The sequence below is a fragment of the Staurois parvus genome, unplaced genomic scaffold (assembly GCF_062004578.1).
Source record: "Staurois parvus isolate SC_StPar_1 unplaced genomic scaffold, SC_StPar_1.0 ptg000938l, whole genome shotgun sequence".
Lineage (NCBI taxonomy): Eukaryota > Metazoa > Chordata > Amphibia > Anura > Ranidae > Staurois > Staurois parvus.
Window position 1 is genome coordinate 543,427 of NW_028318734.1, and position 14,196 is coordinate 557,622.

At 45.9% G+C, this 14,196-nt stretch overlaps 1 pseudogene; it reads left to right on the plus strand.

The window, feature by feature from the left end:
• The first annotated feature begins 12,429 nt into the window (after positions 1–12,429).
• LOC149441890 (legumain pseudogene) lies at positions 12,430–13,358 on the plus strand (annotated as a pseudogene).
• Positions 13,359–14,196: the final 838 nt, after the last annotated feature.

The window sequence follows — 14,196 nt, forward strand, 5'->3', positions numbered from 1 at the left end:
CTTCAAAACAAGGTCCCTTTAACGGCAGTGAAAGGCAATTCTGATTTCTCTCCTAGCATATCGGACCACTTCCTGGCTACCATCTGGCTACTCAAGGATGTGTTAACATTTAGTTGAGCATGAGTAAAAAGTTTAGTTTTGGAATAGAAATGGTAGGCCATTTCTCAGTAAGGTGCCTTACCATTTTGGGCGTATCTTTAATTACATCACTTTAGTAAATTCAGCTACAGCCAAAAAACTGTATCCTAAGCGCCTTACACAAAATATGAAAGCCTCCATCTCAAACTCCTCAAAAAGGCACCTTATTTCAGCACTTTAATATTTGCTGACCCAAGCAATGTCTACACCACTGGATTACAGCCAAGTGTGGGAAAGAGAATTACAACATTCCTTATCTGATGAAGAATGGGAATCAACGAGCGTGTCCACAAAAGCCCCCTAAATGTAGTAATCCAGGAAAACTGCTACAAAATTCGAATGCGGTGGTACAGGACTCCTGCTATTCCTCACAAATTCTTCCCCTCAATCCCAAAAATTTGCTGGAGATGTAGCTCTGCAGTGGGCACCATGCTACAGATCTGGTGGTCCTGTGACTCAATTCGTCCTTTCTGGCAAATGGTACATGACAATTGCACAAATGTCACGACTGATACTTTAGATTTTACACCAAAACAATATCCACTACAGGAGTGCTCTCATAGTATGTACTGACTTAGAGGTTATGAGGCAATGGGGGTAAGCGTGGAACAGGACCTCCCAGCCCAACCCCCTTCTTTTCTCTCATCTCTTCCACTTGGTTTGTTCCTTATTACTCAATTTTTGTCTGTTATTTCATATGATACCCCCCCTAGCTTTAGATACAGGTACACATGAATTTGAAGCAAGAAAATGTTTGTGTTTGACAAGGAGTGCCATTGCATAAAGTTTGCAGACTTTGGCCTCGATAAAAGGTCAGAGGGACAGTGATAACATCCAGGTGTGGCAGCACGCCTACATACTTTTTCTGTTCATCAAAATATAATTGGATCTTATGGCTTATTCTTTTCCACCATTGACTACTTCATCTTTGGCCAAGAACTGGCCCCTGCTGGTGATCTGTTCATGATTTTTCTAACTGTAAGTACATTAAGGTGCAGGTATGCCCATTTTTTTAGGCTTGAATAAATGAGAGTTAAAACTAATATTCTGAATTTCCCATCACTTTGTCTTAATGACAGTGGTCACCAACACATTTTAGAGAAAACTAATCTTCTTAGGGGGACACAATAGAATCCACTCCTACCCCAAAACTAAAAAATAAATAAAGGTTATGGTCATACATATACTTCAACTGATTCTATATTTCTCCTTAAATTATACACTACTGTATTTAAAATTTCTATTTTTTTTTAATTATTTCTTTTCTAGGTGGGAATTCCAGAAGCCGCAGTAAAAAAAAAGGTGTGCTGTGCAGATCTCCAGTGCTTGAGTTCAGAGAGAAAGGACTAGTCCACATGGACCTGAAGCCAGAAAATGTCTTGGTGTTTGTGACCTTGACACAATGGCAGTCCTGGTCAGACTTTGGACTTGCTAAAGTCAAAGGGACAGTAATTAGAGCCAGGTGTGGCAGCAAACACTACATGGCCGCAGAATTGCATGAGATGACCATTTCTGACGGACTGGTTGTAGATGGCAGTCTTGATGTGTGGGCGTTTGGTGTAGCCATCTACTGCCTACTCACAGGGGAGTTTCCATGGCAAGTAGCCAACCCTGATGAAGGATACAAACAGTTTGTTGAATGGCAAAAACACTTTCCAGACAGAAAATCCTTCTGAAGCATGGAGAAAGGTTCCCACTGGGATACAGAAGATGTTTGACCTCTTCTGGTAAAGTCAATTGCCAAAAGATCACAAAACAACCGAAGTCTTCAAATACCTGAGTGAAAGCTGGAAAGAAGAAACTTCGGATTCAGACACAAGAGAAGATTATGAGAATCTCATAGAAAGCATTTCTTCTTTACAGTCTGAGTAAGCATTGGCTTCTTATATAAACACCTCACAGAACATCACATCGGCTCCCATCTCCTTGTCTTCCCCTTTGAACACAGACACTTCTGGATCTCAGTCTGAGATGTCTCCAGAGCCAGAGAAGGTCAGCATGGCAGAGGCACCAATCATGTTTGATGAATTCTCTTTACATGTTGGTGCAGAAGTAGAAATTGGATGAACAAAAATCGAGTGATGGTGAAAGAACATCACATATGGTCAACTTTCTCAGGTATGTGGCTTTCTTGAGGAAATAAATGGGTCATATAATTTAAGTATTTTTTAGTAGCAACTCCACTATTCAATTTTTTAAGGGGCCATGTCACACTGGCAGTTCTGCGCTAAGTGTGTAGTCATGTTCCAACACTGATTTTATTAAAGGCATTGTGTCTCCACCCAAAGCATGGCTTTATCCATTACTATCAATTCCATTTTCATGTTTTGTTGTTCAGATAATTTTCTTTAATTTACTCTAACAATATTTCAGCAGATGAAAAGTCTGGACTATCTCCAGTGGATAAACAAGACCCCTGCCTCTTACACGGGGGATGTAACTTGTACATATGAGTAGTTACTCCTCCTGTGCACTTGGTGGGGCTCTTGAAATTTCTCCATACAGAAAAAAAAATAAATAAATACAGATCATGCCAAAAATCCGGGTAGCACCTAAATACTGGTTTGAACTAACACTGCCTCTCCTGCACTGAAATCCCAAGCAATGTTGTTAGCCAGGTTTAGAAAGACCTGTGGAGCCCTGAAAGCCAGAACAGAAGTCTAATAAAGAAGAGGCTGATAGTCAGGCTGGGGAGGAAGTGTTAGATGATTCTCAATGTCCTCCAGCCGAGAAATTAGGCTCTCCTACTGTTACAGACTACAGTCCAGGAAATTTCTGGTCTGATTGTTTAACATGCTGCTGCATGATGGGACTTTCTTCTGGATGTGCTGTACAGAGGATACAATTTTCGCACATATATTTGATCCCTCCTATAGGTGTCCAGGTATAGCTCCATTTTACTCTTAAAAAGGTCTGTGACATCAATTTCTAAATGTAATTTTTACCACAGCTAGGTAAGTTGTAAATGGTCTATTTTTAATGTGTCCAGGGAAAGGACGGATTGGTTACCATTTGAAAGTGTTGTGGAGTTTATCTTGAATGCTGCAGATTTAATATAATTTTTTAACATTGCCAGTATGTGGCAGAAATATGTTGCTTCCCCTTGGACTGGATTTCAGATTTAGATGACATGAAATATTCACCCAATTTGAAGAGTTGAGGAGATCCTCTGTATGCAGATATGGATATTTGAGCTTCTTACACTATATCTGGGCGGCAGCGGACCCTGACGGGGGCCCCACAACTCTTCGGTCCCTGCTTGTCAGCCAGGGAAGGCCACTGGACCTTTTTCCCGGAGCTCCGGGACTTGCGGCCTACCCAGCACCCGAAGCTGCGGCCTCGATTTTTGGCGCGGCCAACCCGGATCGCCGGGCGTCAGCCCGGGCTGTTGCCGCTCCGTTCCTTGGTCCCCGCCGATCAGCCAGCCTCCGCAGGGCCCCCCTCACCGGCCCTGGGTCCATCCCCGACCAGCTCGCCCCGGAGCAGCCACTTGATCGCCAGCTCCGGCGCCCCATCCGGGCCCCTGAGCCTGCTGCCGAGGTCCCCACCAACACCATGAAGGGGCCACAGACACTCCGTCCTTCTAGTGGAGCTCCAGAGGTCCAAAGCGGCTTGAGGTCTAGCACGGCGGGACACCTCCACTCCTCCGGGGAAGCTACCACCACAACCGGTCCTGCAAACACCTAGGAGGGATCCACCTCCACACCGACGCTCCAGGACCCAGGACACCAGGTACTCCACCAGGGGCACCCACTACCCACCAGGGAGCCCAACCACCAGGGACACACTAAGGGATCCCACCATCCACCGGAAACCCCAAACCACCAGGGACCCTAAGCCACTATCCCTCCAGGGATCGCTACTACCCCACCAGGGATAGCACGGCCACCATCCCACCAGGGATCACCTGCCCACCACCCCACCAGGGATCACCTGCCCACCACCCCACCAGGGACCGCTAGCCCACCACCCTGCCTTCCGGCATGCTATTCCCTCTGGCGAAGCCCCGGCGACTCGTGGCCCACCACAACCCCTGAAGCCACGGTCTCTCCTACCAGCCGCAACAGATCACGGAGGAGGGCAAACCACGTAGGGCCGACGATCGCTAACGCGACGCCCCGCTCGACCCTGACGACGACCCTTCAACACCTCCTGACACTGCGCCCTTCAGCGCCTCCCGACACTGCGCCCTTCAGCGCCTCCCGACGCCGAGCCCTCAGCACCTGACGCCTGGCCTCAACATCTCCAGTCACCGTGCCTACCAACACCCCGTCATCGCACCCTACGACCCCTCCACTCGCCGAACCACAGCACCTACGGATGCCAGCATACAGCACCCACAGACTGCAGCCAGCAAGCTGCCGCCATCCACCCTCACTCTCCCCTACAGAAGGACACAAATGGACTCCTCCACGGTGATACAGACTCTCCACATCACCTTGCCCTGACCTGTATCCCTTCACCTCCCCTGACCCAACCATCACTCCACTCACCGCAACATGCCACCTGCACTCCTCGTTTTCCTCTCCACCATCCCAAAAATCGCCTCCCTCTACCCGCCTACCCCCCAAACAGCTCTACATTGCCCCTTCACTTCTCCCCTCTCCCCACTACGGCACTCACCACCTCCTCCTGCTACTCCACTCCCCCGTCGACCCACATGCCACCACTATCAGACCAACACGCTCCTGCACTTCCCATCCCCATGCCACCTTCCTCACCCTTCTCCTATCCGCTGGGGACATCTCCCCGAACCCTGACCCCTCACCCCTCCTCTAGGGACCCCACTGCTCCCGCCATCAGCCATAACCCCCTCAACCTCATACCTGTGCCCCTCCTCCCCGCATCCATCCCCCCTCTCTCGGTTACACTCCTGAACGCCCGCTCGGTCTGCAACAAGCTTACCGCCATCCATGACCTCTTTATCTCCCACTCCCTCAACCTCCTAGCAATCACCGAAACCTGGGTACAGGCCACAGACTCCACCTCCCCTGCGGCACTCTCCTATGGAGGTCTCGTCTGGTCCCATTCACCAAGACTGAGCGGTCACAAAGGTGGTGGTGGTGTCGGCCTGCTCCTATCACCGCTGAGCACCTTCCAGGTCCTCCCTAACCCCCCCCCCTAACGTTCTCCTCCTTTGAGGCTCACTGCATCTGGCTCTTCACCCCCACCCCCCTAAGGATCGCAGTGATCTAAAGGCCTCCCGATTCATACCCTGCTTCCTGGATGACTTCGCTGCCTGGCTTCCCTTCTTTCTCTCCTTTGAGCTACCGACCATCATCCTTGGGGACTTCAATATCCCCATCAACGACAACAGCCCGGCTACTTCCCAACTCCTCCACCTAACTTCCTCCTTCGCGATCACACAGCACACTCAATCCTCCACCCACATCAATGGGAACACCCTGGACCTCATCTTTTCCCACCTCTGTACCCTCAACCATTTCACTAACACCCCCTTCCCTCTCTCCGACCACCACCTCCTCATGTTCTCCATCTCCCCTTCCCCTAACCCCCCCCCCCAGAGCGCCAAACAATCACCAGCCGCAACCTGAACCCGGCCCTCCTCCACTCGGCTGCCGACCGCCAACACGGCAGCATCCTTCCACAGTCATGTCCTGACCTAGCCACCACCACGTACAACGACTCAGTTTCAGCTACCCTAGACTCTCTGGCACCCCTAACCACACGCTACACCAAACCTAGACCGCTCCAACCATGGCAGAACGACCACACTAAATGCCTCAAATGCCGCAGTCACACGCTAGAGAGACTATAGAGCAAAACCAGGTCCCCTTGTGCATTCTCCCTCTATAAATCTGCCTTCCTCACTTACACCTCCTCCCTCCACGCCGCCAAGCAGTCTTACTTCGTAAACCTGATCAACACCTTCTACTCCTGCCCTCGCCGACCCTTCTCCACCTTCAACTCCCTACTCTCTCCCCCCTCCTCCACTCAGTACCTCACTCACCGCCCGCGAGATTGCCACTCATTTCCACAACAAGATTGATGCAATCCATAAGGACATAGTCAACTCGCAATCTACCTCCCCACCTAGCCTCCCCCCCCATCACCCCCTCATCTCTTCCCTCCTCTGACCTCGCAACCGCACTGCCCCCCCACCACGCCCAAGACCCCACTTACCGTTACGCCCCCAGCTCTGCACTCCTTCAGCCCTACTACCACTGAGGAAGTCACCAGGGTCTTCTCAGAAGCCCGCCTCACTACCTGCCCCCTGGACCCTATCCCCTCTCAACTCCTCCGGTCAGCCCCCTTCTTCCCTCATCTGCTCCCTCACCCACATCTTCAATCTCTCCCTCTCTACCAGCGTATTCCCCTAAAGCATGCGCACATCACCCCCATACTCAAAAGCCCTCCCTAGACTCCACTGACCCAAACCACCTCAGACCCATCTCCCTGCTGCCACTCACTTCCAAACTCCTTGAGCGCTTAGTCTACGACCGCCTAAGCACCCAACTAACTGACAACAATCTCCTTGATCCACTACAGTCCGGCTTCCGTCCCCTACACTCCACTGAAACCGCCCTCCTCAAAATCACCAACGACCTACTAACCGCCAAAGCCAAAGGCGACTCTGTCCTCCTCCTCCTGGACCTCTCCGCGGCCTTCGACACAGTTGACCACACCCTCCTCAATAAACTACTCTCCCTTGGCATCAGAGACACCACTCTCTCCTGGTTCTCCTCTTACCTATCCCGATGCTCCTTCAGCGTTTCCTACAACGGTGCCACCTCCCCTTCCCTCCCGCTCTCTGTTGGGGTCCCCCAGGGCTCTGTCCTTGGACCCCTTCTCCATCTACACCTCCTCCCTTGGCAAACTCATACACTCCCACGGCTTCAACTACCTCCTCTACGCTGATGACACTCAAAATTTACCTCTCTGCCTGCATCAGTCACCTCCTAAACGACATCTATGACTGGATGTTGCTCCATTTCCTCAAGCTTAACCTCTCCAAAGCAGAGCTTCTCGTCTTCCCCCCTGCCCGCGCGCCCCCCCCCCCCCCCCCCATCCTATCCATCACTACCAACACCACCATCAATCCCGCCCCGCAAGCCAAAGTCCTTGGCATCATTCTGGACTCAAACTTTTCCTTCCAACCTCATGTCAAATCACTTACAAACACATACAGGTTCCTACTAACCGCCAAAGCCAAAGGCGACTGTCATCCTCCTCCTGGACCTCTCCGCGGCCTTCAACACAGTTGACCACCCCCTCCTCAATAAACTACTCTCCCTTGGCATCAGAGACACCGCTCTCTCCTGGTTCTCTTACCTATCCCGATGCCCCTTCAGCGTTTCCTACACCATCACTACCCCAATCCATCAGACTGTCACCTTCCCTCACCTTCAGGCACTCCCTGAAAACCCACCTCTTCAGGGAAGCCTACCCCACCCTCACCTAACTGCTGTTCTCCTTCATTCCTCCTACCACTCCATCCCCCACAACCACTTCCTCCTGTACCACTACCCCCTCCCTCCTAGATTGTAAGCTCGAAAGAGAAGGGCCCTCAAACCCCTCGTGTGCTGTTTGTAGTTGCTGCACTGTTTCATGTATTGTCCCCCTCTATTGTACAGCGCTGAGCAAACCCTTTGGCGCTATATAAACTCGATGTAATGTAATAATATCGTACGGATACATCAATGGTATTATACTTGGACAGTGTTTTGAATTTTTTGTTAAAAAAATACAAACATCCTTTATTAAATTACATTTTTTAATGCTGTAGATAAATGCAAAAAAATATTAAACTATCTTATAAAAATCACATTGACCTATTTCATACATGAAAACATGACACAAAAGAGAAGGCAAATAAAAGGAGAAAACTAGATAGACCAACGCAACCTACTTACCTTATAATAGAATCTACCTCCCTGAAATGTTCATTCAAGTCCAGGAGAGATGGAAAGCCCCTAGTACTTCCTGTTGTACGGTCAGAGAATAGGTACCCATGTCATTGTGAAGTGTTTGAAATTGACACTCCAATCTAAAAACCACACACACAACCAGGGAATTATCTCAAGTTAAATCCACCCCCCGTGCACACTGTTCCAGCCTCTCTACACATTGCCCCCCCTGCTTATACTGTACACTACCCCACATCTACACTGACTCCTGTTGACTTTCCTTGAACACACTGCCCTTACCCCTTTTTTACACTATCCTTCTCCCAGAAATGCCTCTCCCAGCCCATCAGCATTTATGTCTCAAAATAGTACAGGCCCGGAAGGAGAGAGGGGCGGGGGTGGAGGACAGTACATGGTAGGATGAGAGAGTACAGTATTGGGTGCAGTAATGTATAGCGTCAAATTAGGGCAGTGTCAGGTTAGGGCATTATGGTGGCAGGTTATGGCTGTAAGATGTGGTAGTGCTCAGTCACTTATAGCACAGCTGTAGATAAAGAATCCTGGGGCTGGTGTGTTCTATTCTTCTCTTTCTCCCTCAGCTGCAGAATCAGCCTGAGTGAAGGAGTCTTTGGGAGGAGTAATGGAGGTAGCCACAACCCCGGTACCATGCACCAACTTTGGCTGCCTTAGTAGATCCCAGAGGGACATCATAACCTAATTGGATGACAGGGGAGTATTACAGGCAGCCTCCATTACTGACCCAAATGACTTGGCCAAGCAGTACATGTTTACAATACCGCAAGGACAGGGAAAGTGCACCTGAGGCCCCTGCTCATTAACACAGCCTGTCATGAGGTTGACAAAATTGTGAGAAGAGGGAGGACAAAGATCTACAACATGGATGGACTGTATTGTGTCATTACCAAGCACAAGACATTCCTCTACGGGGGTCATTCATGTCCAATACCATATTCAAATTTTGGCTTAATTCCACATGAGTACACCATTTTTGGAGAAACCAAACTCCCATACCAATGCTGAAATGAAGATTATGTAATAGACAGTACTCCTGATGTCTCCGATCCTGAATCATACACACCCCATTCGGGACCAGGCCATTTAAATCTTTGTTTTCACTATATCCACATCAAATGACCCCCTCTTGCGATATGCAATGAGGATGGCCTTCTGTCCAGGAATGCATAATTAGCCTACAAAAAAAGGGCTATGACATTGCATACCTAATTTTCCTCCCAAAAATGATGTACTAGTGAGGGGCTGAGTTATGCTAAATACAGGGAGTGGGGAAATTGTCCAATCCTGGATGAGATGAGCCAGATTTGAATGTTCCACCAATGGGGATGGGCCCCATTCATGTCTGAGAGATAGGTCTATATCAGGTTAGAGTTTGGAGGGAGACAGGAGAGAGAAAATCTGAAGGTCATCGTAGGGGGCTCCATGTTACAAAGCTGGTAAATATCGGACATCTCTTTTGCACTTACATGTATGGTTAGTATGTTCTATAATTCCATTGTTTGTTTTCCCTTTTTCTGTAGCTGGATATATTGGTAAACAGCATGACGGTCTAAAGCCAACCCACAGCAATCTATTTATGTTGTTGTGTTGAAGTTTTCACTCTGACCAAGAACGCTCTATAACCAAACCCTATCAGAGGGATATTAAATCTCAAAAATATAAAATTGTGAGAAACAAGGAGATTGAGGATATGATCACCATATATTAATACTTAAGTGGTCCATATAGTGAACTTGGTCTAGAGTTGTTAACGTTCATGTCATTACAGGAGGACAAGGGGGTACTCTACCTTTGCAAGAAAAAAAGATTTAATCTCAAAATATGGAAAGGTTTCTTCACAGTAAGATCTGTGAAAGTGGAATAAACTCCATCAAGAGCTGGTTCTGGCCAGTTCAGTAGATTTTTAAAAAAAGAGCTGGATGAATTCCTAATGGCACAGAATACAACCGAATACTAATTTTTAGAGGTAATAACGCCGGGGTAGTTGATCCAAGGAATATCCGATTGCATCCTGGGGGTAAGGAAGCATTTTTTCCAACTAGAGTGAATTGGATCATGTTATATTGGGGGTTTTTTTGCCTTCCTCTGGATCAACTATGGGTATAGGACAGTGTATATGGAAGTTTTCTATTTGTGTTTTTTTTTTTTTATTTGAACTAGAGGATCTAGCATCTGTTTTCAACCTGACCAACTATGTAAAAAAAAAAAAAAAAAAAAAAAGTCATGGGATGCCACTCAATGTTGATATTTTTCCATCAATACATCACATAACAAATTGGTCAGGAGTTATACCAAAACTGTCTACCTGGGCTCCAGATCCTGTGAGACCAGAACTTTGTATGTTTCAAATACAGACAATTGCTGTAGCTTCCACCACCAGCCGAATTTCCAAACTATCAGCTTTATGGTTCCCTTCAAACCAATAAAACAGCTGTGTAATGATATCTGGAGTTGAAAATGCCAAGAGGAAATACAAGGAACATAAAAAACATGAAAACCAGCAGGTTCTGATGTTTTTAGCATTTTTATTTGTCCAAGAAAAGAATGGATTGGCTGGGGTGCCTGGATCAATTATCCCAAAAAATGTAATGCCCATCAGTGTGAAGGAAACAGCTTTGACACTTTCATTCATCTGCAGGTAGAAAGAGATAGAGATATATATATATATATATATATATATCTATATATATATATATATCTATATCTATATATATATATCTATATCTATATATATATCTATATCTATATATCTATCTATCTATCTATATCTATCTTTCTACCTGCAGATGAATGAAAGTGTCAAAGCTGTTTCCTTCACACTGATGCGACTTTTGAGGTGCCAGAATTACAAAGTCATATTTAAAAAAGGATAAGTTCACTTTTACAAAAAAAACAATAAATGCACTTTTTTTGCAGATAAAAATTTTTTTTTTTTTTTTGTTAGGGACCTGTAAAGCATCACACCCATAGTCAGATAATGGGTGTAATGCCATGGTCCTGCAGACTGTTATACCTCCGATACGGGCAGGCAGTTGCACACCGACAGGAAGCTCAATGAATTAGCTAGAGCAATCAACAGTGACCTGGTAATTCATTGAGAATTACAAGCTGTCAGCCACAAAGGCTAATTGGAGACTTGTAGTTTTCCCAATCACAGAAAACTTTTTTTTAGTTTGTAACAGCCAGTGGGGGAGAAGATCCTCTACTAGCTGTCAAAACGGGGGCCCAGGGGTGCGAAGGTTGGTGCATTGGTAACATGTTAAACCCTAAATATGGGTGCAACATGGTACAAAAGGTGAAATTATCCTTTAAAGTCTAACAATTTTATTGGAAAATATAAAATCACAAGATTCTTTACAACATGTGGTCCATTTTCTCTCCTCATTAACAGCTGCAAAAAATTTCTCTCAACATGTTTTGCCAACCTTGGCTTCTTCAGGAGAGATGCTGCTGCCGCCAAGATGTTATATCATATTGACTTTGCAAACTTTGCTCCCCAGTGTGTTTCAAAGTCAATCTTGCTCCCTAATCATGATAGGTATTTTATGCAAGCAAGATGATGCAGAGGTAAAGACATTCAAAAGTGGTGTACAGAATATAAGTCTTTGCTTTCTTATTCTTTTCCTCAAGAGGAAGAAAACTCAAAAAAGCACATAGAACATTATTTGGTTAAGCAGTCACAATCTGCAGTCTCTTCGCTGTGACCCAGAGCACAGAGTCCTTTTACTTTATCCAAGATGCTTCCAGTGATATTAATCCTCAGCCTCCCTGACCTAGTCACATCCATGTCCATGGATGATCCAGAAGATGAAGAGGAAACACTGGGTGGTCCTGGTGGCCGACTCCAATGGCTGGTACAATGACACATCAGGCTGACATGTGCCATGCATATCAAAATTGTCATAGAACAGCATCCCTGATGAGCAGATCATGGTAATGATGTACAATGATATCACAGATAGTTAAGAGAATACAACCAAAGGAATAATAAACCAGCCCAACTGTACAGACATGTATGCCGGAGTTCTGAAGGACTACACAAAAGAGTTTGTCACTTCTGACAACACCCTAGCGGTTCTGAGAGGCGATGCAGAGCTGGTAAAGGGAAAAGGATCTGGGAAGGTAATTCAGAGTGGGACAACCATATCTTAATCTACTTCACTGATCACGGAGCTCCAGGTCTGCTGGCCTTTGATGACCCCGTCAAAGAACTGAACAAGACCATTGAGTACATGTATGACAAACTCTAATTCCTTACTAATATTCAATATCCATCCTTGTCTCCATTTTTATTTTGTTGAGAAGTCACAATCTGCAGTCTCATTGCTCTGATAACACCCAGAGTGCATACTGCTGGTGTGGACAGGGTCCTGTTACTTCATCCAAGATGCTTCCAGTGACACTAATCCTCAGCCTCACTGTCCTAACCACATCCATACCCATGGATGAACCAAAGGTTGGGGAGAAGCAGTGGGTGGTCCTGGTGGCCAGCTCCAATGGCTGGTACAACTACAGACATCAGGCTGACATGTGCCACGCTTATCAAATCATCAAGTAGATTGTCCCTGATGAGCAGATCATGGTGATGATGTACAACGATATCGCAGATAATGGAGAACCCAACCAAAAGAATTATAAACCAGCCCAACAGTACAGATGTGTATTCAGGAGTGCTGAAGGACTACACAAAAGAAAGAAGTGACACAGCGGTGGTAGAGGAAAAGGATCTGGGAAGGTGATTAAAAGTGGGCCTAACGACCATATCATTATCTACTTCACTGATCACAGAGCTATGGGTCTGCTGGCCTTTCCAAGTGATGACCTCCACGTCAGAGAACTGAACAAGACCACTGAGTACATGTATGACAAGATATATATAAAAAAAATGGTTCTATACATGGAGACCTGCGAATAGGGCTCCATGATGAAACATCTACCCAACAACACTGACACTATGCCATCACAACTAGCAACCCTCATGAGTCCTTTTACGCCTGTTATGACGAGAAGCAAGACACATACCTCAGTGATCTTTACAGCATCAGCTGGATGGAGGACCTGTCCAAGGACATGCTACAAACAGTTTTTACTGGTCAAGCAACACACAAATACCAGTCTTGTGATGTGTATGGGAACTGGACTATTCCAAAGATGAAGGTGAGCCAGTTCCAAGGTAGCGTTAAATCAGCAGCCCCTCACATGACCCTGGAGCTAGTACACAATATGGACCTGATCCACAGCCCAGAGGAGCCCATGGCCATACTAAAAAGGAAGTTCCTGGCTACCAACAATGCTATCAAGGCCAGGATGTACTGACCAAGGTACAGGTCCTGTAGGACGACAAAGCCTTGATCAAGAAATTGGTGAATTACATGGTTTTTAACCAATTCAATACCGGGCAATTTTACCCCTTCCTGCCCAGGCCAGTTTTCAGCGCTCTCACACTGTGAATGACAATTGCGCGGTCATACAATACTGTACCCAAACTAAAATTTTATCATTTTCTTCACACAACTAGAGTTTTCTTTTGGTGGTATTTAATCACCGCTGGGGTTTTTATTTTTTGCTAAATGAACAAAAAAAACTAATTTTGAAAAAAAAAAAAAAAAGTTTGTTTCCGTTATAAAAGTTTGCAAATAAATAATGGTTCATAAATTTAGGCCGAGATGTATTCTGCTACATGTCTTTGGTGAAAATAACCCAAATTAGGATGTATTTAGTTTGTAGGAAAGTTATAGAGTTCACAAACTATGGTATAGATCTGAATATTGATCAATCCTGAAGTACTGACAGCCAATCTAATTTCTTGAGGTCCAAGAATGTCAGAATAGTACAGAGATCCCCAAATGTCAGGACAGTACAGATATCCCCCAAATGTCAGGACAGTACAGATATCCCCCAAATGACCCCTTTTTGCAGAGTAGACAGTCCAACGTAGTTCATAAGAGGCATGGCGAGTTTTTTTTAAGTTGTATTTTTTTGTCATAATTTTTCGGAAAATGAAAAAATTAAAAATTAGTTTCACAATTTTTTTTTATTACATATGTCACCAGTGCAGTGCAGTACATCATATAACTGGCATGGTGGTGATCAGGGACACTGACTGGTGACAGTATAAAAAAAAATTATATATTTTTTTTGTTATTTATTAAAT